The following is a 24,166-nucleotide window of genomic DNA, read 5'->3' as shown; positions in this document are numbered from 1 at the left end:
CCCAGATTAAAATATTTCAAAAGGATATGATCTAGACAAATGTTGAAGTCATATGAAACATTCTGTATGTTTACACTATCACCACTGCATTCAGACAAAAGCAAATGGCACCCCACTCCAGTACTCTTGCCCAGAAAATCCCATGGATGGAGGAGCCTGGTAGGTTGCAGTCAATGGGGTCGCAAAGAGTCGGACACGACTGAGTGACTTCACTTTCACTTTTCACTTTCATGCATTGGAGAAGGAAATGGCAACCCTCTCCAGTGTTCTTGCCTGGAGAATCCCAGGGAGGGGGAGAGCCTCATGGGCTGCCATCTACGGGGTCGCACAGAGTCGGACACGACTGAGGCGACTTAGCAGCAACAAGAACATTTCAGGTCAAGCTAATGAATTAGAACATGTCAAAAATGAAGAGTCTAACATTCTTGTCTTCATAATTGAAGAGTGGTGTTGGAGAAGACTCTTGAGAGTCCCTTGGACTGCAAGGAGATCCAATCAGTCCATTCTGAAGGAGATCAGTCCTGGGTGTTCTTTGGAAGGAATGATGCTAAAGCTGAAACTCCAGTACTTTGGCCACCTCATGCGAAGAGTTGACTCAATGGAAAAGACTCTGATGCTGGGAGGGATTTGGGGCAGGAGGAGAAGGGGATGACAGAGGATGAGATGGCTGGATGGCATCACTGGCTCGATGGACGTGAGTCTGAGTGTACTCCGGGATTTGGTGATGGACAGGGAGGCCTGGCGTGCTGCAGTTCATGGGGTTGCAAAGAGTTGGACACGACTGAGCGACTGAACTGAACTGAAGTGATAGATTTCTGGTATAGCTCAGAATTAAACTGTTTCAATATGTAACAAGTTTTATGTATGGATTTTGTTTTGCTCAAAATGTGCAAAAAGGAGTTTTAAACAAAACTTGCTGTAGGGAGAGACACATGGCACAGAGAGAACAATTATGGGACATTCTAGTTAGTTGATGTAAGATATATTATCCCGCCTCTCTCCTGAGGGGACTTTTTAATTAGTGTTTGTGACTAGGGTGTCTTATATGTGGAGAGTTCAATATAAAAGTCATCATCAGATCAGATCAGTCACTCAGTCGTGTCCGACTCTTTGCGACCCCATGAATCGCAGCAGGCCAGGCCTCCCTGTCCATCACCAACTCCTGGAGTTCGCTCAAACTCATGTCCATCGAGTCAGTGATGCCATCCAGCCAACTCATCCTCTGTCGTCCCCTTCTCCTCTTGCCCCCAATCCCTCCCAGCATCATAATCTTTTCCAATGAGTCAATTCTTCGCATGAGGTGGCCAAAGTATTGGAGTTTCAGCTTTAGCATCATTCCTTCCAAAGAAATCCCAGGGCTGATCTCCTTCAGAATGGACTGGTTGGATCTCCTTGCAGTCCAAGGGACTCTCAAGAATCTTCTCCAACACCACAGTTCAAAAGCATCAATTCTTTGGCGCTCAGCCTTCTTCACAGTCCAACTCTCACATCCATACATGACCACAGGAAAAACCATAGCCTTGACTAGACGAACCTTTGTTGGCAAAGTAATGTTTCCGCTTTTGAATATGCTATCTAGGTTGGTCATAACTTTCCTTCCAAGGAGTAAGCGTCTTTTAATTTCATGGCTGCAGTCACCATCTGCAGTGATTTTGGAGCCCAGAAAAATAAAGTCTGACACTGTTTCTACTGTTTCCCCATCTATTTCCCATGAAGTGATGGGACCGGATGCCATGATCTTCGTTTTATCAATGTTGAGCTTTAAGCCAACTTTTTCACTCTCCACTTTCACTTTCATCAAGAGGCTTTTGAGTTCCTCTTCACTTTCTGCCATAAGGGTGGTGTCATCTGCATATCTGAGGTTATTGATATTTCTCTCGGCAATCTTGATTCCAGCTTGTGTTTCTTCCAGTCCAGCATTTCTCATGATGTACTCTGCATAGAAGTTAAATAAGCAGGGTGACAATATACAGCCCTGACGTACTCCTTTTCCTATTTGGAACCAGTCTGTTGTTCCATGTCCAGTTCTAACTGTTGCTTCCTGACCTGCATACAGATTTCTCAAGAGACAGGTCAGGTGGTCTGGTATTCCCATCTCTTTCAGAATTTTCCACAGTTTATTGTGATCCACACAGTCAAAGGCTTTGGCATAGTCAATAAAGCAGAAATAGATGTTTTTCTGGAACTCTCTTGCTTTTTCCATGATCCAGCAGATATTGGCAATTTGATCTCTGGTTCCTCTGCCTTTTCTAAAACCAGCTTGAACATCAGGAAGTTCACAGTTCACATATTGCTGAAGCCTGGCTTGGAGAATTTTGAGCATTACTTTACTAGCGTGTTAGATGAGTGCAATTGTGCGGTAGTTTGAGCATTCTTTGGCATTGCCTTTCTTTGGGATTGGAATGAAAACTGACCTTTTCCAGTCCTGTGGCCACTGCTGAATTTTCCAAATGTGCTGGCATATTGAGTGCAGCACTTTCACAGCATCATCTTTCAGGATTTGAAATAACTCAACTGGAATTCTATCACCTGCACTAGCCTTGTTCATAGTGATGCTTTTTAAGGCCCACTTAATTTCACATTCCAGGATGTCTGGCTCTAGGTCAGTGATCACACCATTGTGATTATCTGGGTTGTGAAGGTCTTTTTTGTACAGTTCTTCTGTGTATTCTTGCCATCTCTTAATATCTTCTGCTTCTGTTAGGTCCATACCATTTCTGTCCTTTATCGAGCCCATCATTGCATGAAATGTTCCCTTGGTATCTCTAATTTTCTTGAAGAGATCTCTAGTCTTTCCCATTCTGTTGTTTTCCTCTATTTCTTTGCATTGATCGCTGAAGAAGGCTTTCTTATCTCTTCTTGCTATTCTTTGGAACTCTGCATTCAGATGTTTATATCTTTCCTTTCCTCCTTTGCTTTTTACTTCTCTTCTTTTCACAGCTATTTGTAAGGCCTCCCCAGACAGCCATTTTGCTTTTTTGCATTTCTTTTCCCTGGGGATGGTCTTGATCCCTGTCTCCTGTACAATGTCAGGAACCTCATTCCATAGTTCATCAGGCACTCTATCTATCAGATCTAGGCCCTTAAATCTATTTCTCACTTCTACTGTATAGTCATAAGGCATTTGATTTAGGTCATACCTGAATGGTCTAGTGTTTTCCGTACTTTCTTCAAGTCTGAATTTGGCAATAAGGAGTTCATGGTCTGAGCCACAGTCAGCTCCTGGTCTTGTTTTTGCTGACTGTATAGAGCTTCTCCATCTTTGGCTTCAAAGAATATAATCAATCTGATTTCGGTGTTGACCATCTGGTGATGTCCATGTATAGAGTCTTCTCTTGTGTTGTTGGAAGAGGGTGTTTGTTATGACCAGTGCATTTTCTTGGCAAAACTCTATCAGTCTTTGCCCTGCTTCATTCTGTATTTCAAGGCCAAATTTGCCTGTTACTCCAGGTGTTTCTTGACTTCCTACTTTTGCATTCCAGTTCCCTATAATGAAAAGGACATCTTTTTTGGGTGTTAGTTCTAAAAGGTCCTGAGGTCTTCATAGAACCGTTCAACTTCAGCTTCTTCACCGTTACTGGTTGGGGCATAGACTTGGATTACTGTGATATTGAATGATTTGTCTTGGAAACAAACAGAGATCATTCTGTCGTTTTTGAGATTGCATCCAAGTACTGCATTTCAGACTCTTTTGTTGACCATAATGGCTACTCCATTTCTTCGGAGGGATTCCTGCTCGTAGTAGTATGTCTAATGGTCATCTGAGTTAAATTCACCCATTCCAGTCCATTTCAGTTCACTGATTCCTAGAATGTTGACATTCACTCTTGCCATCTCTTGTTTGACCACTTCCAATTTGCCTTGATTCATGGACCTGACATTCCAGGTTCCTATGCAATATTGCTCTTTACAGCATCGGACTTTGCTTCTATCACCAGTCACATCCACAGCTGGGTATTGTTTTTGCTTTGGCTCCATCCCTTCATTCTTTCTGGAGTTATTTCTCCACTGGTCTCCAGTAGCATATTGGGCACCTACTGACCTGGGGAGTTTCTCTTTCAGTATCTTATCATTTTGCCTTTTCATATTGTTATGGGGTTCTCAAGGCAAGAATACTGAAGTGGTTTGCCATTCCCTTCTCCAGTGGACCACATTCTGTCAGATCTCTCCACCATGACCAGTCCATCTTGGGTGGCCCCACAGGCATGGCTTAGTTTCATTGAGTTAGACAAGGCTGTGGTCCTAGTGTGATTAGATTGACTAGTTTTCTGTGAGTATGGTTTCAGTGTGTTTGCCCTCTGATGCCCTCTTGCAACACCTACCATCTTTCTTGGGTTTCTCTTACCTTGGGCATGGGGTATCTCTTCACAGCTGTTCCAGCAAAGCGCAGCCGTTGCTCCTGACCTCGGAGGAGGGATATCTCCTCACTGCCGCCCTTCCTGACCTTCAACGTGGGATAGCTCCTCTAGGCCCTCCTGCGCCTGCACAGCCATGGCTCCTTGGATGTCGGGTTGGTTCCCGGCTACCGCCCCTGGCCTCGGCGTGGGGTTGGTCCTCCCGGCCAACGCCCCTGGCCTCCGGCGCAGGGTAGCTCCTCTTGGACGTTCCTGCTCTGTCGCAGTCTCGTACTCTCGGCCGCTGCCCCTGACCTCGGACGTGGGGTAACTCCTCTTGGCCGCTGCTCTTCGGGCATGGGGTCCTCCCGGCTTCTGCCCCTGACCTCGGACATGGGGTGGCTCCTCTCGGCCGCGCTTAGTGCGCCGGTCGCAGCCGCCTGCGCTTAGCGCGCAGGTCATTTTAGCAGAATTAGCGAAGTGCTGCTTATTTTCTTCTAGTTTGAACAATCAATAGAGTCGTGTGTTGTATGACTGCTCTTATGACCTGAAGTTGGTAACTTAATTCACCCCTAGAAGATTCTCTGGAGGTTTGGGAGCAGCAACTGAGGAGGAATGAATAGTAAAGTACCTTCCTTTTGATTCTTATTAAGTTAAATAAAATTATTTGCTTATGTATCATTGTCATTCCTAAGTTTTTCCAGTTACTTCTTTGTATTTACATCCGAAAACCTGGAGAAAATATGAAGTGACAGGGCAAGGAAAGGTAAATGATCGGATTTCACAATCAAAAGAAACAATACATATTGAACACTTACTCCTTCATTTATAGGTAAGGAAGCTCATGTTCAGAGAAGTTAAATACCTTATTACAGTCCATACGTAATTGTGGTTTTAACACTAGAAATCAGGTGCTCCAAATACCAGCCAAGAGACACATAGATGTATACAATTTTAGAGCAGATACAGATACATTGCATCACTTGAAGTGTTTTTGGTAGGCTATGCCTATTAACTTATTATATAGCATCTTTAAACTGTGGAGAGTTGCTGAGCTATTTAAACTTTTGTCACACCGTGATAGGTAAAAATTTCTTTATAGTTCTACAAATTGATTTTCAGGAAAGAAATTAATAAACAACAAAAAGGAAGTCATGAAGCATTTTGTAAATTTTATCTTTGATGATGCACACTGCTTTATATTTTATTCAAAACTCAGCCATTAAGGTAGAAGATAATTCTTCACTTTTTAGCTTTCAGACTCTGATTTGTATTAAATCCAAGAATCCTAGGGAGATTGAAACTGTTATCAGTCACTGAAAACTGATTCATTATTATATTTTAAGTCATTGATGCAGACAATTGTTTATTCACTATCCAGTTATCAACAGTACATTGCTTAGTTTCAGCTTCAGCTAATGTATTTCAGGCACAAACTAAGGGCCAAGCACTATGGTGGGTATCATAATCACATAATAAGATGAATGTAACATAGTTTTTTCCTTTCAAAGGCTAATGATCCTTTAAGGATGTGGTAGGGGAAAATCACACTGTATTTAATTTTATTAAACTTCAAGCAACTGTGTACACACACTCACTGCAGCTCTGGGCAGTTTCATCTTCTGGGGCTATTGTGTCCCTTCATCCTTTTCCCTCAGACATATTCTTACTTTACTTTTTGTCTTGCTGCTGCTAAGTCACTTCAGTTGTGTCCAACTGTGTGCGACCCCATAGACGGCAGCCCACCAGGCTCCCCTGTCCCTGGGATTCTCCAGGCAAGAACACTGGAGTGGGTTGCCATTTCCTTCTCCAATGCAGGAAAGTGAAAAGTGAGAGTGAAGTCACTCAGTCGTATCCGACTCTTAGCGACCCCATGGACTGTAGCCCACCAGGCTACTCCATCCATGGGATTTTCCAGGCAAGAATACTGGAATGGGGTGCCATCACCTTCTCCGACTTTTTGTCTTACTGGGTTTTTATTCCCTGATTTATTTCACAGAATCTCCAGCGTTACCAGTTGCCTGATGGGGTTCCTAGACCCTGTGTTGGAATCAGTGACTTGGCCAAAACCTGACCACACAGCCACTTCTATCCTCATAAAGCCAGTGGCTCACATGGACTTTTAGAATGGAACTGTGCTATATGGCAGCCACATGTGGCTACTGAGCACTGGAAATGTGGCTAGTCCGCAAGAAAGTAAAATAGTAAAATATCTCATTAATATTATTTAAAGCTTTTAAGTATGTTAGATTAAATCAAACATTAAAGTTTATTTTACCTTTTAATATGGCTATTAAAAATGTAAAATTATGTAAGTTTGCATATTACTTATATAACACTTAAAATGGAAAATCACACTGTATTTTTATGGCCCTTCTCTAGGATGAAGGTCAGCCAAGCTTTTCAGTAAGCGGCCAGAGAGTAAATGTTTTGGGCTTGAGGTCATAGACAATATGTAATGAGTACAGCTGTATTTGTGAGCTGCATAGGGGAAAGAGGGGCCATATTTTGCCTGTGGGCCATAGTTTTTGGATGCTTGATCTAGACCTTAAGCTACTGATGAATATTTTGCCCAGGGATGCTGACTTTAGTTGGTTTTTGAAACTCTGCCTCTCTTGAGTCAATTTTACTAACTTAAAACTCATACATTCACCTTGCTGTGCAATGCTCTTAATCAGCCATTCTCCCATTTTAGAGAATGGAATAAAGGCCTGTGTTTGAGTCCCCACAGCAGAGAATCATGAAAGCAACTAATTTGCATACAAGACAGAGCATGATAAATGTAAAGCAAAATGGTGTGGGGGCACAGAAGGAGGTGGGGTGGGCACAGGGTGCTACCAATAAGCTTGTTAGCCTTCCCTTGAGAGCACTTTTTGATTGGAGGGCAGTCATATATTTTTGTGTGCAGGCACAGATTACCTCATTGTACTCTTTAAAACCTGTGAAGTATGTTATTAAGACCATTTTATAAGGACAGAGTGGCTGAGAAAGGCTAAGGAATGTGTTCTTCGAAGGAACATAGGTTGTGAGAGACAGAGCTGGGGTGAGAACTGGGCCCTGTCTGAGACCAAAGCTCATAGTCTTTTTTGCTGAGTTGTACCTCTTCCTCTGATGGTCCTGAATGTCTGACATTGTATTTGAATATCACAACGGGGCATAAACTAAGGAAATATTAATTGTCCCTTGAGTTAGCTAGTATATTAAAGGCTACTGGGAGCATGTGGTGTGGGATCAACTTTTCTTTTTTAACTTACCTATTTGGGTCAGTTGGTAAACTGAGCACACACACACACACACACAAAAACAAACTTTCTCAAAATTCAAAAACATTATATATTAATACTAAGAACAGTGGACAAAGAAGGAAATAATGATATCTACTGTCTCAACTGTCTATTCTCTTAATATCCTCAGGGCAGGATTTTCTACTATCTAGACATGGCCTTGGCATAGGGTAGCTGATGTCAAAAGTGGGATTGGTGATTCCTCTTGAAATGTGATTCATCTTTTGAGTTCAGTTTTTTTTTTTTTTTTAAGTAATACTGGAGAAACTTTTAAACAGAAAACTTTATGTGTACACCTTATTATACAGTGAACCAGACATAAATATATACAAGAAACAATGAATTCTAAAACAATAGAGACCTGATACCAACTTCTTTCTTACTAGTGAACACTGTAAGCCTGATAGTTTTAAACCTTGAAGGGTGAGTGAGTGGTAAAAGGGAATACAAACCAAGCTGAGACTGAGATAAAAATTCATCCTGGACAAATGTAGCTTTGAGCACACACACAGTTTTGTACACAATATCAGGCAGCTTATGGGTCCTTGAAGGCCACTCATAGACTGTAATTTAAGACCCCCTGATGTGTGTTCATTGTCCCACATCTGTTGCTCCTCTGTTGGCCTGTCCAAGTTGCTTAAATGTACCCAAGACTCCCTGGCTCCTAACTCCCACAATAATGCTCACATATTTCAGCATCTAAGACACAGTTGTTGAGACTCCAGAAAAATTTATGTGATATTTTACAGTAGATGGTTAGCTACTATGTCAAGAAACATGACAGAACATAAGTGTACAAGACTAAGCAATTTTTAGTTATCCTGAGTTAATAGTAGACAACATTTCTTTTTCTCAATTTAGGACAATTTTATTGGTTTTTTGGATGGCAGCTATTTCTGCCTGTAAATGATATAAATATTCAAGAATGACTAGACTGGCTTAATCTATCCCTTAAAAACTTGATGTATAGATTTAAATAGCACAGAATATCATCAAAACCCTCTACAGTGAACCATAAAGAGCATCAGGAATAGGTACACTACTTGAGAGATTAGAGAACACACTGCTGTGTGCTGTTTTTGTCAAGTTGATGTCAATGTATGTGAGTTCTTAATATTTTGGGAGGTGCTTATTTAAATAATTGTAATTCAGACCCATGAATAAAAAATCTCCCTCACCAACCTTTTTTCACTTGCTTTATCTAAATAAATACACAGAAATAAAAATACAGCTTTTCTCCCTGGAAAGTTTTGAGTGTGGTCATAATATAGTCATGAAACCACCAATGTTTCACATTCTTTTAGACTTGATTATATTATCACTCATTATGTAAAACTTTCCTTGCCTTGGCAAACGGTCACTCTGCTTTCTGTGTTTCTATAGCACTTTGAACAGACTGTGCAGCATGTTTTGGAATTATGGGCCTGCTTTTCCTAGTAGATTGCAACCTTAGTCTCATCCATCTGGGTAACCCCAGCTCTAAGCACAGTGCTTAGAATAGATGCTCAATAAATGTGTGCTTAATGAATGGGAGAATGGGCAAATGTCCATAAGAAGAACCAAAAGAAAATAGTCATAGCAGGTAGCCAAATGAAGCACTGAAATGTCTCTTCTGGGAATTAAAATTCAATCTTGGTGATATTCCTCGGCAATATCAACTTAGTGATTATAAATAGGGGCACAGGAGCTAGATGGTAAGTTTCAGAAGCTAGATGGTGAGTTACACTAACAACCACTCTGTAGTGTCCAACTCTTTGTGACCCCATGGACTGTATGGTCCATGGTTTTCTCCAAGCCAGAATACTGGAGTGGGTAGCCTTTCCCTTCTCCAGGGGAATCTTTCCAACCCAGGGTCTCCCACATTGCAAGCAGATTCTTTACCAGCTGACCCACCAAGGAAGCCCATGCTTCAATTTATTTATCTGAAAATGGTTGTAAAAATATATCTACCTCATACATTGTGTTGATTATAAGTTTGATTAAATGAATCAATATTTGTAGAGTGCTGACCTGTAAGACTGTGTGGATCACAATAAACTGTGGAAAATTCTGAAAGAGGTGGGAATACCAGACCACCTGATCTGCCTCTTGAGAAATTTGTATGCAGGTCAGGAGGCAACAGTTAGAACTGGACATGGAACAACAGACGGGTTCCAAATAGGAAAAGGAGTACGTCAAGGCTGTATATTGTCACCCTGCTTATTTAACTTCTATGCAGAGTACATCATGAGAAACGCTGGACTGGAAGAAACACAAGCTGGAATCAAGATTGCCAGGAGAAATATCAATAACCTCAGATATGCAGATGACACCACCTTTATGGCAGAAAGTGAAGAGGAACTCAAAAGCCTCTTGATGAAAGTGAAAGTGGAGAGTGAAAAAGTTGGCTTAAAGCTCAACATTCAGAAAACGAAGATCATGGCATCCGGTCCCATCACTTCATGGGAAACAGATGGGGAAACAGTGGAAACAGTGTCAGACTTTATTTTTGGGGGCTCGAAAATCACTGCAGATGGTGACTGCAGCCACGAAATTAAAAGACGCTTACTCCTTGGAAGGAAAGTTACAACCAACCTAGACAGCATATTCAAAAGCAGAGACATTACTTTGCCAACAAAGGTCCGTCTAGTCAAGGCTATGGTTTTTCCTGTGGTCATGTATGGATGTGAGAGTTGGACTGTGAAGAAGGCTGAGCGCCAAAGAACTGATGCTTTTGAACTGTGGTGTTAGAGAAGACTCTTGGGAGTCCCTTGGACTGCAGGGAGATCCAACCAGTCCATTCTGAAGGAGATCAGCCCTGGGATTTCTTTGGAAGGAATGATGCTAAAGCTGAAACTCCAGTACTTTGGCCACCTCATGCGAAGATTTGACTCATTGGACAAGACTCTGATGCTGGGAGGGATTTGGGGCTGGAGGAGAAGGGGACGACAGAGGATGAGATGGCTGGATGGCATCCCTGACTCGATGGACGTGAGTCTGGGTGAACTCCGGGAGTTGGTGATGGACAGGGAGGCCTGGCATGCTGCGATTCATGGGGTCGCAAAGAGTCGGACACGACTGAGCGACTGAACTGAACTGACATGTAAGAAGTACTATGTGTGTTCTTTGTTATTATTTCTATGTATAATATATTTGTAATGAAATGGAATGAACAGACAGTTCACATGTCCTGTTTCACTTCTCCAAATTCTCACATGTCCCGTTTCACTTCCCCTAATTCTCTGGATGCACTGGGATCATGAGGATAAGGAAAGTTAGACCAAAAAGCAGACTGACAGAGTTGAAATGTAAATAATCATGTATCTCTTCTCTAATTTTGCCTTTAATCAAATTTTTTGTAAACAGATGATGAAAATCAGTTAAGTAAAGCCATCCTCTTCTTATCTGAAAAATTTATTTATAATAATTCCAGCAGTCTGTAATTCAAATGAAATAATTTCTGGTTTGGAAAGGAAACATTTGGATGGAAACAGTCATTCCTCCTTTTCCAGGTCCTAGTTGTTCCAGGGTTATAAGTCAGGGTGTAGACGGGGTGCTGAGGTCTTCCAGACTCCTAGTCACCTGTCAAGTACAGTCTAGCAGAAGAGTCCCAGAGGGGACACTGTAGTCAGGACACCATTGCTTAAAGCATTGTGCCCCTGGTGCCAAGTGTGCTGGCTTTGTTCCCAAGTGAGTGGTCTGGCTTGGGAAGCTGAATGATCTGGCTAAATGAACACTGGGTTTAATTAGGAGAGTTAGATGTCAACCCAGACTTCAAAATCATTGCTTTAAACCTTTAGGTGTCAAAAGTTTTCCATTCATCCTTTGCCTGATATGTTGTTCATCGCTGTTGGTTTGGTTTGGTTTTAGTGGCTAAGTCCTGGCCAACTCTTTTGTGACCCCGTGGACTATAGCCCACCAGACTCCTCTGTCCATGGGATTTCCCAAGCAAGAATACTGGACTGGGTTGCCATTTCCTTCTCCAGGGGATCTACCTGACCCAGAGATCAAGTGCTTGTCCTCGGCATTGGCAAGTGAATTCTTTACCCCTGAGACACTGAGGAAGCCCTGATGTGTTATTAAATGGCATAAATTAATAAATTTTTGTTGTGCACATTATAAGGATACTGTACAAAATACCATGGATATAAATTCTGACTTCAAAGGGAAGTGATGAAAGTGGCTGGGTAGAAAACTACTGTCTTTAACTCTTTACTTGATTGCAGAGACACACAAGAAACAGTCCTCAGTTCCCACTCCCCACCCTTGACACCTACATTCTTTAGGGCCTACAGAAGTGTAACAAGATGACTGTTACATGGCACGTCTTTGCTAAATGTATAACCAGGAACCTCAGTCACCCTGTCTAGAGTCCATAGGAGTGACAGTGTTCTAAGAGAGGTCCAGAGAGTATGCATGCACAAAGTTGATCTCATAAATTATGGTGAGGGTATTCTCATCAAATATTTTTATGAAGTAAATTTTCTTGGGGATCAGTGTGGAAATATATGCTCTTTCTCAAGGAATAAGGCTAGAAACCTGACATTCAATTCCATGCCAAAAATTCATCATTTCTTTAAAAGAATTTTTAGGGAAGAGGGTCTAACTAAATCTAAATTTGCCAGGTATGCTGGGTTCAATGCAAACATGTTCTTTTTGGGCTTCCCTGGTGGCTCAGTCAGTAAAGAATCCACCTGCAATGCACGAGACCCAGGTTTGATCCCTGGGTCAGGAAGATCCCCTGGAGAAGGAAATGGCAACTCACCCCAGTGTTCTTGTCTGGAGAATCCCATGGACAGAGGAGCCTGGCAGACTACAGTCCCTGGGGTCAGAAGAGTCAGACACAATTTAGTTACTAAACCACCACCACCATACTGGGTTCAGTGCAAACACGTTGTTTGCTTAGTTCTTCACTTTCCATTCATCCCTGTAAAATAATTGAAACATTAGTTACCTTTCTGTCTCTATAAATGTGTCTTAAAGTCTTCATGGGCCTATGTACTGGGATGTGAACACAAAGGTCCAAAGTAAAATTCCCAGCCTTCTGCTAAAGAAAAAAAGTATAGTTATTATTGTATGTAGATTAAAGTATATAATAACTGGATTAGTCTTTTTAGGCAATTACAGTGTGAAAATGATTTATAATCTTTGATGCCTTTACCATAACTCACCAAGAACTCTCATAAGCAAATATGAGAGACAAATGAACATAATAATCTCTAAATCCATTTTAATCTGCTTGACAGGTATCTATGGGATCAACCCATTCCAAGATGTGCACAAATTAGTAGAAGAATGATTGGTATTATAAATTAATTGTTTGTAGTAATTATCTCCTAATAAAATCACATCTGTTACTAAACAACCAAGAATTTTTATAGATCCCCTTAGCTGGAAGCAAAATTCTGTTAGTAATTTTATACTTTAATTGCAGCAGTGAGGTATAGGCTCTCACTGAAGCCATCAAATGATTAACTTCACAGTGTACAGACTAGGCCCTTTTTTGCAGCTGTCTGGCAGCTCCACTTTAGCTTCTGACCCGTCTGTAGCTATATCAAGTGCCTCTACCCTCCCATCCTGTGAGCCCACAAGGGGTAGACATTGCCATACGTTGTAAGTAACTTTGAAGTGTCCCTGCTACTTAGCGGTATTAACGTCCTCTGTTTTGTATTGAAATGCCTGTTCATCCTGACATTAAAAAAATTTTTTAAGCCATGGAAAACTCTATTAAAAAGCACACGAGCAAATGCCTTTGTAATTAAAACCACCAACAAAGAAAATCTTCAATTCCTTCCCCAAGTGGAACTGAGTACTCTAGAGATTCCCTTCAATTTTATTTCACACAAGTAAACCTGCCTCCTAAATTTGCCAATTTCTTAATAGTGATCTTGCTTTGAATTCCCAAGGATGTCGAGAAAATTTAGTTCATTCATTGATAGTGGTCCAATAATGCATTTAGTTAAGTTCAGAGGAAAAAGAAAAAAAAAATTAACTCTGATTGCTTCTGGAAGGAATCTCTTAAGCTGAAAAATGAGAGGAGTTAAAAAGTTCTGTAAATCCATGAATCCTAACATACTTGTGATCCTGAGCAAAAGTGATTTGCAAAGCAGAGCTCCCAGTCTGTCTTAACTTTGCAAGCTTTCACAGAGGAAGCTACAGATAAAGCCTATTGTAATAATACAAACAGATGCCATGAAGACAATTATCTTTGTCTTATGCATGCATTTTAAAAATGAGTGCTTTTCATTATCTCCTCCATGTAAAAGCCAAATTCACTGTCTTATTAAGATACATTAAGAAGTAAGATTTAAAAAGTAAATATTGTTTTCTAGTAAAAGTATCAGCCATGTTCAGGCATATTAGTCATTCAACAGAAACTTTATGAACCACAACTTTTTGTCAGGCATCTGTGTAAAACATGAATAAGTCATTTTTCCTGTCCTCCTAGTACTTACAGTCTTGAGAGTTTGATTTTGTGTGTGTGTTGTTTTGTGTTTTGTGGGATTTTTTTTTTTTGGCAACAGTGAACAAGTATATATCAATAAAGCCTGTTACAAAGTAAAATAAACAATGATAGGATTATGAAGGTCATGAAGAGGCTGAGCTGTAAAAAAGGAAGGGGTGAAAAAGGGAAATTATTAGCAAGGAATGCATTCTTTCAGGGAATGTCACCCTCTAAAGGGGAACAGATTATCCTTACCAGTGCTGACTAGGTAAATCCAGGTTGATGGGTTAAAGGTTATATTCCTGGCAGGGGAGGGAGTGCGAGACTGCGATTAGGTATTAAGTTTTGGTTTGTGACATGAGATTTAGCACAAGTGACTCCATTTGGAGCCTGCTGTCTCACTTTTAACATGGCTTAAGTTTTCAAAGGAATTTAAATTTCCACCAGGCTCTGCTTTGGCAAACAGGTTCATTGTGTGTTTGTGCTATCAGAAAAAGTTAAGTATTCATGACTTTTAAGAAGTCAATGGATGGGATCATTTCTTTGTATCAATGTTAGTAGTAGTTATAGACCTAATGGAACATATGGATCATGTGTTGGTCTTCTGATCAGAATTTAAAAGTTGAGAATCATTGCAATATCTCTTGAATGCACTCCCACCTCTTGATTGCTTCAAGAACTACTGTTTCCATCTGTGTCATATTCCTTTTTCAAAAGGATAAAGTCAAAAAGACAAGAGATCAACCCATTCCATAGCTATAAATAGTCTTGTGTTTCATGATATCACTATAAAGTATCATTAGAAGTTATTTATTCTGAGGTTAAACATAATCAGCCAAGGAAAGAATTAAAGCAAAGATCTAGTTTAGAGGCTGGCAAACTTTTTCTGTAAAGGGTCAGCTAGGGAATATTTTAGAATATGTGTACCATACAAGTTTAACTATTAAACTCTGCTATTGAAGTACAAAAACAGCGGGAGACAAAATGTCAATTAATACATGACTGTGCTTCTATAAAACTTTATAGATGGACACAAACATTTAAATTTCATGCAATGTACATATGTCATTGATTCTTTTTTTTTAAATTTTTTAATTGGAGGAAAATTGCTTTACAATGTTGTATCGGTTTCTGTATTGTATTTGCATATAATAATGCAAATAAGTCATAATTATGCATATATCACCTCACTCTTGAGTCCTCCGTCCCCTACCCCCATGCCACCCCTCCAGGTCATCACAGAGCACCAGACAGGGCTTCCTGTACTGTACCAAAATTCTCACTAGCTATCTGTTTTACACATGGTAGTGTATATATGCCAATGCTACTTTCTCTGTTTGTCCCACCCCTTCCTTCCCCCAGTGTCCACAAGTCCATTCTCCATATCTGCATCTTGATTTCTTCCTTGCAAATACACTCATCAATACCATTTTTCTAGATTCCATATGTATACATTAATATATTGTTTTATGAGTTCTTGTTTCGTTCTAACTTACTTCATTCTGTTTAACAGGCACTAGGTTCATCCACCTCACTAGAACTGACTCAAATTCACTTTTTTATGGCTGAGTAATACTCCGTTGTATCTATGTACCACATCTTCTTTATCCATTGATTCTCTTTCACCATTTTAGAATATAAAAACTATTCTTGTCTCATGTACTATACAGAAGCAGCCAGTGAGCTGGGTCTGGCCTGCAGGTAGCAGTTTGCCTCCCATCATGGGCAGTTCCCCTTCCTCTCTATCAACAAGTGTTCTTTGCCTCTCCCTGGGCTTTTTCCAGGCAACTACTATTCTTTGGTTACCAACAGTACATATTTGACAGATATAAGGGAGCATATAAGATGGGCACCATTACCAGGTATTGTTTTGCTTGAGATTATTTCGGAAATACATATTTTTTTCTCCAACTGATTATATATTTGCATTAGAGAAAGAAACACTCTCTTCCTTCGCCACCCTCCCCAGATCCCAGTACCTCTCTATGTCTGACCCTAACTCTATCTCTGTTTCTCTCATTTAAATCCCCTTATTTGGTTAGATATTTTAACTCAAAAATTTCTTTTGGAACTGACTTCCTCAGAAGTGAGGTTAAGAAATAAATTTTGCTTATGAAAATGTGAACAATCACTTCCTAATATTTATAGTGAAATTATAAGCTTGCTCCTTAAAAAGCAAGCAGTTAGTTTTAGCAGTCATTATGCAGAACAGAAATGAGGCATCAATTTGCTAATTCCTATTTCCTACTCTAACATCAGTTAGAATTCAATTTCTGGCTAGAGCATATGAATAATTAAAAGGGTTGAAGTTTCATGATTTGCATTATGTCTGGATGGGCTAAGATGTATTCACTTAAGTTCTTTATAAGAAAATAGTTTCAGGGACTTCTACTAAAAGTCTTGAGATTTTCACAACTGGAAATGTATAAGGTTTACTAGGATTTCTAAGATATGTAATAAAACTTCATAATAACTTTTAAATCATTGAGGGTTGCATCTATGTTTATATTTTCCTGGCCATGTCAATTAATAAAAGAAGAATTATAGTGCTAAGTTTAGCAGATATTATAAAAATATTGAGATGTTATTTTGAACATGAGATCTACTTCTATGACAGTAAAATTTCTTATGAGGCAATTTGATTTTTTTTTCATGTTAATTATAGGGTACTTTGATGTACTTCAATGACCCAAGTAAATTCTTGGTTCTTGGTTCTTTCTTTCTTTCATAAATAATGCTACTCAAATTAGGGCTTCACACAGTAATTTGAAGTGTTTGTTCTTAACACATACACCCCCATCACCAAATGTTTGTGTATCTTCCACAGCAGGAATGTTTTCTATTTATTTTTATTTTCTTATTTATTTTTGGCCATGCTATGTGGCTTCTGGGATCTTCCCCAACTAGGGATCGAACCTGGGGCCCCAGCAGTGGCAGCACCAAGTCCTAACCACTGGACCACAAGAGAATTCCCTCTATTGACTTTTATTCCAGGTTTTGGATAAAGGATGGAAGTTAAGATCTAGTATTTCACTGAAATGTTTCCAAAGCTTTTTAATACCTAAATTATTGTTATTTTTGTGAATGTTTTATTTAAAATGAAAATTTAAAACTGAAACAGTAGTTTGACGTCTGTTTTCACCTCTGCCCTTACCCTAGCAATATCATTTTATGCTGTTTTCCAGTGGTTAGTTCCAGCTAAGGTCAATACCAATTATTGGTTGGACAAGCATGTCAGATAAAAATAATTAGCTTAAAAATATTCTATCTACCCTGTTTTTTGGGGGGTGGGGGCGGGGGAAACACCAAAATTCTCTTTTCAGGAGCTCATGCTTCTTCCAGTTCAGGGCTAGAGATGAAAGAACAAAACTGAAATAATTCTAGCCCTTTCCTGTTTTGTAAACTGCCCTCCTTCCTTATGCCTTGTGATATAAGATGCCTTATTCCATTGGTCAATTGTGGACCTGAGAAAGGAATGCTTTTGGAATAAGGAAACAATTCCTGTCAAAGAATGGATCAGCATAATTTTAGAGCAGTTAATAAAAAATAAAAAGTTAAGCTATATTGGGGAGCTGATGAAAATTTAATATGCTTGACATATATCAACTCTTTATGTTCTTTTATACTGATTTTTTCAAAGGGCAATGAAGATCTGTTGAAAAGCATTAATCAGTTTTCTATGACATAGTTAAAAATATTTTAAAGTTTATTCTCATTTTGAACAATAACTGATTCAGGAAGTTTCTGTGATTATACTATCCATTACTGTATGGAAAATTTCAAGTACCACACTAAAAGTGCCAAATTTCCCACTGAAGAATTAACTAAATGGTATATAATATTTCTTACAAAATATATTTTGACTATTTCATATGTATCTCTCTATCTCTTATGTCAAAAATCACTTTAAAGAATAATAACTAATTTGACTTAATTGGGCACACTACTGAAGTATATTAATTTTTTTTCATTTAAAAGAGGCAAATTATATGAGATGTATTGTTTATTCCAGGAAGTAGGTCTGTAATTGTTAACAGTATGTTAAATATTTTATAGTGTCTTAATCCTTTTATTTAAGCAAAAGGAATTATGTATAAACTGGCTGCTTGTTCCATAAGATTGCAAGGAAGAAAGTTATTGTTTCTAATCTGTTTTCAAGGTGTAATGTTGTCCTTCAGTCACTGAGTCATCTCTGACTCTTTATGACCCCATGAACTGCAGAATGCCAGGTTTCTCTTTCCTTCACTATCTCCCTGAGCTTGCTCAAACTCATGTCCATTGAAGTCAGTGATGCCATCCAGCCATCTCATCCTCTGTCGCCCCCTTCTCCTTTTGCCCTCAATCTTTCCCAGCATCTGGGTCTTTTCCAGTGAGTCAGCTCTTCATATCAAAGTGGCCAAAGTTTTCTAGCTTCAGCTTCAGTATCAGTCCTTCCAATGAATATTCAAGGTTAATTTCCTTTAGGATTGACTGGTTTGATCTCCTTGCTGTCCAAGGGACTCTCAAGAGTCTTCTCAAGCACCACAGTTCAAAAGCATCAGTTCACGATGCTCATCCTTCTTTGTGGTACAACTCACATCCATACATGACTACTGGAAAAACCATGGCTTTCACTATATAGACCTTTGTTGGCAGAGTGATGTCTCTGGTTTTTAATACACTGTCTAGATTGCTTGGAAAATCCCATGGACGGAGGAGCCTGATGGGCTGCAGTCCATGGGATCACAAAGAATCAGACATGACTGAGCGACTTCATTTTCACTTTTCACTCTCATGCATTGGAGAAGGAAACGGCGCCCCACTCCAGTGTTCTTGCCTGGAGAATCCCAGGGATGGCGGAGCCTGGCGGGCTGCCGTCTATGGGGTCACACAGAGTCGGACACGACTGAAGCGACTTAGCAGCAGCAGCAGATTTGTCATAGCTATCCTTCCAATAAGCAGCATCTTTTAATTTCATGGCTGCAGTCACTTGTCCCCATTGATTTTGGAGCCCAAGAAAATGAAATCTGACACTTTTCCACATTTTCCCCATCTGCCTGCCATGAAGTGATAGGACTGATGCCATGATCTTGGTTTTTTGAATGTTGAGTTTTAAGCCAGCTTTTTCACTCTCCTCTTTCACCTTCATCAAGAGGTTCTTTAGTTCCCGTTCATTTTCTGCCATTAAAGTGGTATCATCTACATATCTGAGGCTGTTGATTTTTTTCCTGGCAATCTTGATTCCAGCTTGTTTTTCATCCAACCCAGCATTTTGCATGATGTACTCTGCATATAATTTAAATAAGCAGGGTGCAAAATACAGCCTTGGTGTACTCCTTTCCCAATTTTAAACCAGTCTGTTTTTCCATGTAACTGTTTCTGCTTGTCCTGCATACAGGTTTCTCAGGTGGTAGGTAATGTGATCTGGTATTCCCATCTTTTTAAGAATATTCCACAGTTTGTTGTGATCCACATAGTCAAAGACATTTTTTTGGAATTCCCTTGCTTTTTCTATGATCCAGAGTATGCTGGCAATTTGATCTCTGATTCCTCTGCCTTTTTAAAATCTAGCTTGTACATCTGAAAGTTCTTGGTTCATGTACTGCTGAAGCATAGCTTGAAGGATTTTGAACATAATCTTGCTGACCTATGAAATGAGTGCAGTTGTACAGTCATTTGAACATTCTTTGACATTGCCTTTCTTTGGGATTGGATTGATAACTTACTGCTGAATTTTCCAAATTTGCTTGCAAAATGGCTGCAGCACTTTAACAGCATCAGCTTTAGATCTGAAATAGCTCATCTGGAATTTCATCACATCCACTAGCTTTGTTTGTAGTAATGCTTCAGGTGTATACTGGGGATTTAAAAGGTCAACGCTTTATTTTATACTGGTAGCTACTTCTTCAGTCTTCTTGTTTAGCTTCTGTGCTCACTTCAACTGCTAAAAAGAAATTCCCGGTAAGGTTGTCTTTGAGATAAATTAGAGGAACTGTCTGGTATGTTATAAACCGTTTTTGCCCTACAAGGCATTTTGCAAACCTGTGTACAGTAGTTCCCCCTTGTCTGTAGGGGATATGGTCCAAAATCTCTGGTGGATGCCTGAAAAAGCATATAATATCCAACTCTATAGGGTTGATTCTTGAACACTGTGGGAGTCAGGGGCACTGGCCTCCAAGCAGTCCAAAATCCTACAACTTTACAGTCAGTCCTTCATATCCATGGTTCTACTTCTGTGGACTTAACCAAGTGCATGATTCGTGGATTGTTTCGTACTATGTTATATATTTAAGGGGAAAAAAATCTGATTGTAAGAGGACCAACACAGTTCAAACCAATGTTGTTTAAGGGTCCACTTGTATGTAATTTTTTGTATGTTTCCCTATACATAGCTATGATAAAATTTAGTGCGTAAATTAGGCACAGTAAAAAACGAACAGTAACTAATAATCAAATAGAACCATTATAGCAATATACTCTAACAGAAGTTATGTGAATATGGCCTCTCTCTTTCAAAATGACTTATCATACAAATTTAATGCCTTTTCCATCTTAACCGAGCACTTGTCACATACACTGGCTGTGACTTTTGTAATTTGGGGTGTGACAGCAGAACTAGCAGAAACCTCTTTTCTTCTCTCCCTTGAGGTATGACAGCAAAACTGGCACATGTCACAGATAGAAGATTCATTCTTACCGGGATAGATGGGAGATAATAAATCAGTGAAAGTTGCTCAGTCATGTCTGACTCTTTGCGACCCTATGGATTATACAGTCCATGGAATTCTCCAGGCCAGAGTACTGCAGTAGGTATGCTATGCTATGCTATGCTAAGTCACTTCAGTCGTGTCCGACTCTGTGTGACCCCATAGACGGCAGCCCACCAGGCTCCGTCGTCCCTGGGATTCTCCAGGCAAGAATACTGGAGTGGGTTGCCATTCCCTTCTCCAGTGCATGAAAAGAGAAAAGTGAAAGTGCAGTCGCCTTTCCCTTCTCCAGGGCATCTTCCCCACCCAGGGATCGAATCCAAATCTCCTGCCCTGTAGGCGGATTCTTTACCAGCTGAGCCACAAAGGAAGCCCAGGAATACTGGAGTGGGTAGCCTATCCCTTCTTCAGGGAATTTTCCTGACCCAGGAATTGAACCCAGGTCTCCTGCATCGTAGGCAGATTCTTTACCAACTGAGCTATCAGGAAAGCCCATAGATCTTAGCAGCCTCAGCATACAATTTCTTTTTCTTTCCTTAAGTCAAAAACTTTCACCTTTTTACTTAAAGGAAGTGCTTTACAGCTTCTCTTTGGCATATCCGAATGTCTAACATCATTACTCTTTGTGCTTTGGGGCCATTAAGTAAAATAAGGGTGAGCTGAACACAAGTACTGTGATGCTGTGACAGTGGATCCGATAACCAAGGTGGCTGGCTACTAAGGGACTGATGGGAGGGATATGCTAGTCAAAGATGATTTAATGTTCCAGGCAGGATGGAGTGGGACTGCATGAGATTTCATCACTGCTACTCAGAGCATCACTCAACTTAAACCTTATGAATTATTTCTGGAATTTTCCACGAAGTATTTTCTGACGTAAGTGGATCACGGGTTACTGAAAATGCTTAAAGAGAAACAGTGTAGCTCCAGGGAGGTGGGCGGATACTATTGCATTTTCTTTACCTGGTAAACTTTGTCTTTACCCTGCTGCTGCTGCTGCTAAGTCGCTTCAGTTGTGTCTGACTCTGTGCGACCCCATAGACGACAGCCCACCAGGCTCCCCCATCCCTGGGATTCTGCAGGCAAGAACACTGGAGTGAGTTGCCATTTCCTTCTCCAATGCATTAAAGTGAAAAGTGAAAGTGAAGTCGCTCAGTCGTGTCCGACTCTTAGCGACCCCATGGACTGCAGCCTACCAGGCTCCTCCGCCCATGGGATTTTCCAGGCAAGAGTACTGGAGTGGGGTGCCATTGCCTTCTCCTGTCTTTACCCTAGCCATCTAATAACTCTCATGTTAAAACTCCATTTTCCTTTCAAATTCCTGAAAGAGTGTTTTTTGGAATGGAAGCCAAGGCTTTGTTTGCTGTTTCCTTCCCCTGAGGTAGCTCGTTCACACTCTTATTTTTACTGAAATCCTAGTGTGCAAACACAAGGATTTCTGTCATTTTTATGGAAACTACCAGAAGACAGTTCAATTTGGTCACCGTGATGGCAGTGTTAGGCGAGAGACATTTATTAATTCCTGTGAATGAATCAGTTTTACTGCTACACAAAATGCGAATTTGAGAAGGATGAATAATTACTTCTTGAGCTGATATTGTTCCGACTACATAGTATATAGTTCAAAATGTATCTATATTTTTTTAAAATAATGCATAATTAGTAAATATAGCTTTATGTTCTCAAGTAATCCCTAATGTGTTTTACCACTTCACACAGCATTGCATATAATTCTGTTTAAAAAATGTTTGGCCAGCAAAACTGACATGAGTGCCAGTCCATCTTCCTTACTCTCCTATCTAATTCTTTTCCTCCTTAACCACTATCTACCTCACTAGGAAAAATCTGGGTTAGACACTAACTCAAGCAAGTTCAAAGTAGTACAAGTTAAATTCATTTTTAACTCAGTGAGTAGCTTTATTTTAAGCTTTGAGAAGAAAAACTAGTGTGTATTTTCATAGAAGCAATCTTTTTCCTCCTTTTATACTCAAATCTTTGAAATGATATTCGTAAAAATTCTACTATCTGTGGCACCGGATTGCATTTCAAATGATGATAGTTGATGTCAGCTGATACTTCCATAATGTTCCTCACACTGTACCAAGAACTGTCCAAAGTACCATAGGTGTGTCAACTCATTTAATCCACACAGCAACCCTAAGAGGTAGGTACAACTATAACTGCTGTTTTACAGATGAAGAAACTTGGGACACAAAGAGGTCAAGCAACATGCTCAAGGGCACAGAGCTAATATAGTTGATAGCAGAGCTGGGATTTCAACCCAGCTTCTTCAAGATCATTCTGCCTTTCTAATATCATTAGCATTCAGTTTTGTCCAGCCCCTACTGAGATTTCAAGATGCAATTTTGGCTGAATAAACAAATGAGAATATTAAACACATAGACTAAAATTTATGTCTGTTGCACTTTGGTACAAAATTAGGTATGGTGGATTTCACTATAGCTTACTGAAAGATGTTAAAAGGGAAAGATGGGGTAACAGTAATATTGAATATACATTATGAGCCACGATTGTCCAGTAAGGGGGAAATTTTTCAGGTTTGTAGAAACGGGAGGATGAAGCCAAGAAAGGTTAGTTAATAAATGTGTTGAGTAACTGTGTCCTGCTCCAAAGCTTCTCTGCTCTGAAACTAGACCTTCCTCAGTGTCAACCAGAGAAGCCTAACAGCTACGTATCTATGGAGGCCAACCTGCAGGCCACCAGTTTGTAACATGGTTTTAAATAATTGATAACTGTTTTCATATAATCACTGCGTACCATGGTATTACTTGCTTATTTGGAGCTTCCTTTTTTACAAAAAAAATGCATAAGTCAATATTTATAACATCCTTTCTCAGAGAACATTTTCTAATACCTGCTATGTATCCAGTACCATTTTAAGCTATTTACATAAATTTACTTATTTATCCTTCATAACACTTCTATGCAGTCAGCCATACCATTAGGTTCATCTCACAAATAAGGGTACAGAAGAGGAAAGGGCCTTGTCGGTGGCATAGTTGGCATTTAGATCTGAACAATCTTCATAGTCTAATCTCTTAAAAATGATTCTTTGCTAAGTGTTAGAGTCAAGAGTACTAAAATTAACTAACTGACACCTGGTCCTACATTATCCAACTGAGTTCTTGGGCCCATCTGTCCTCCCCATGAGGCTTATATGTACCTGCCACTCTATACCTGGAAAGATGCTCAGAGCAAACACAAAGGAAAAGTTAGGAAGTGTTAAAAGTAACAACCTGGGATCTCTGCTGATGAAATCCATGCCAGAAAGCTCAATTATAACAATATCCTTTAAAAATGTTAGTAATTGAATTATCTTGTGAGATATACACAAGGACCTAACTTATAACCCATGATGCTGTATAACAAAGAATGCTTTGCAGTGCCGCTAGTATGCATAAACAGTGGTTTTTAACA

The 24,166-nt window shown here is 39.8% G+C and overlaps 1 non-coding gene across 1 annotated transcript; it reads right to left on the bottom strand.

Annotated features, from left to right (window-relative positions):
- Positions 1-21,144: 21,144 nt before the first annotated feature.
- Positions 21,145-21,217, bottom strand: TRNAR-ACG (transfer RNA arginine (anticodon ACG)). Its single transcript has one exon. It is a non-coding gene; the product is annotated as a tRNA-Arg (tRNA).
- Positions 21,218-24,166: the final 2,949 nt, after the last annotated feature.

Source organism: Bubalus kerabau, chromosome 4 (assembly GCF_029407905.1).
Source record: "Bubalus kerabau isolate K-KA32 ecotype Philippines breed swamp buffalo chromosome 4, PCC_UOA_SB_1v2, whole genome shotgun sequence".
In the NCBI taxonomy this organism is placed as follows: domain Eukaryota; kingdom Metazoa; phylum Chordata; class Mammalia; order Artiodactyla; family Bovidae; genus Bubalus; species Bubalus kerabau.
The sequence above is the reverse complement of the archived record's forward strand: the minus strand, read 5'-3'. Positions and strand labels throughout refer to the sequence as shown.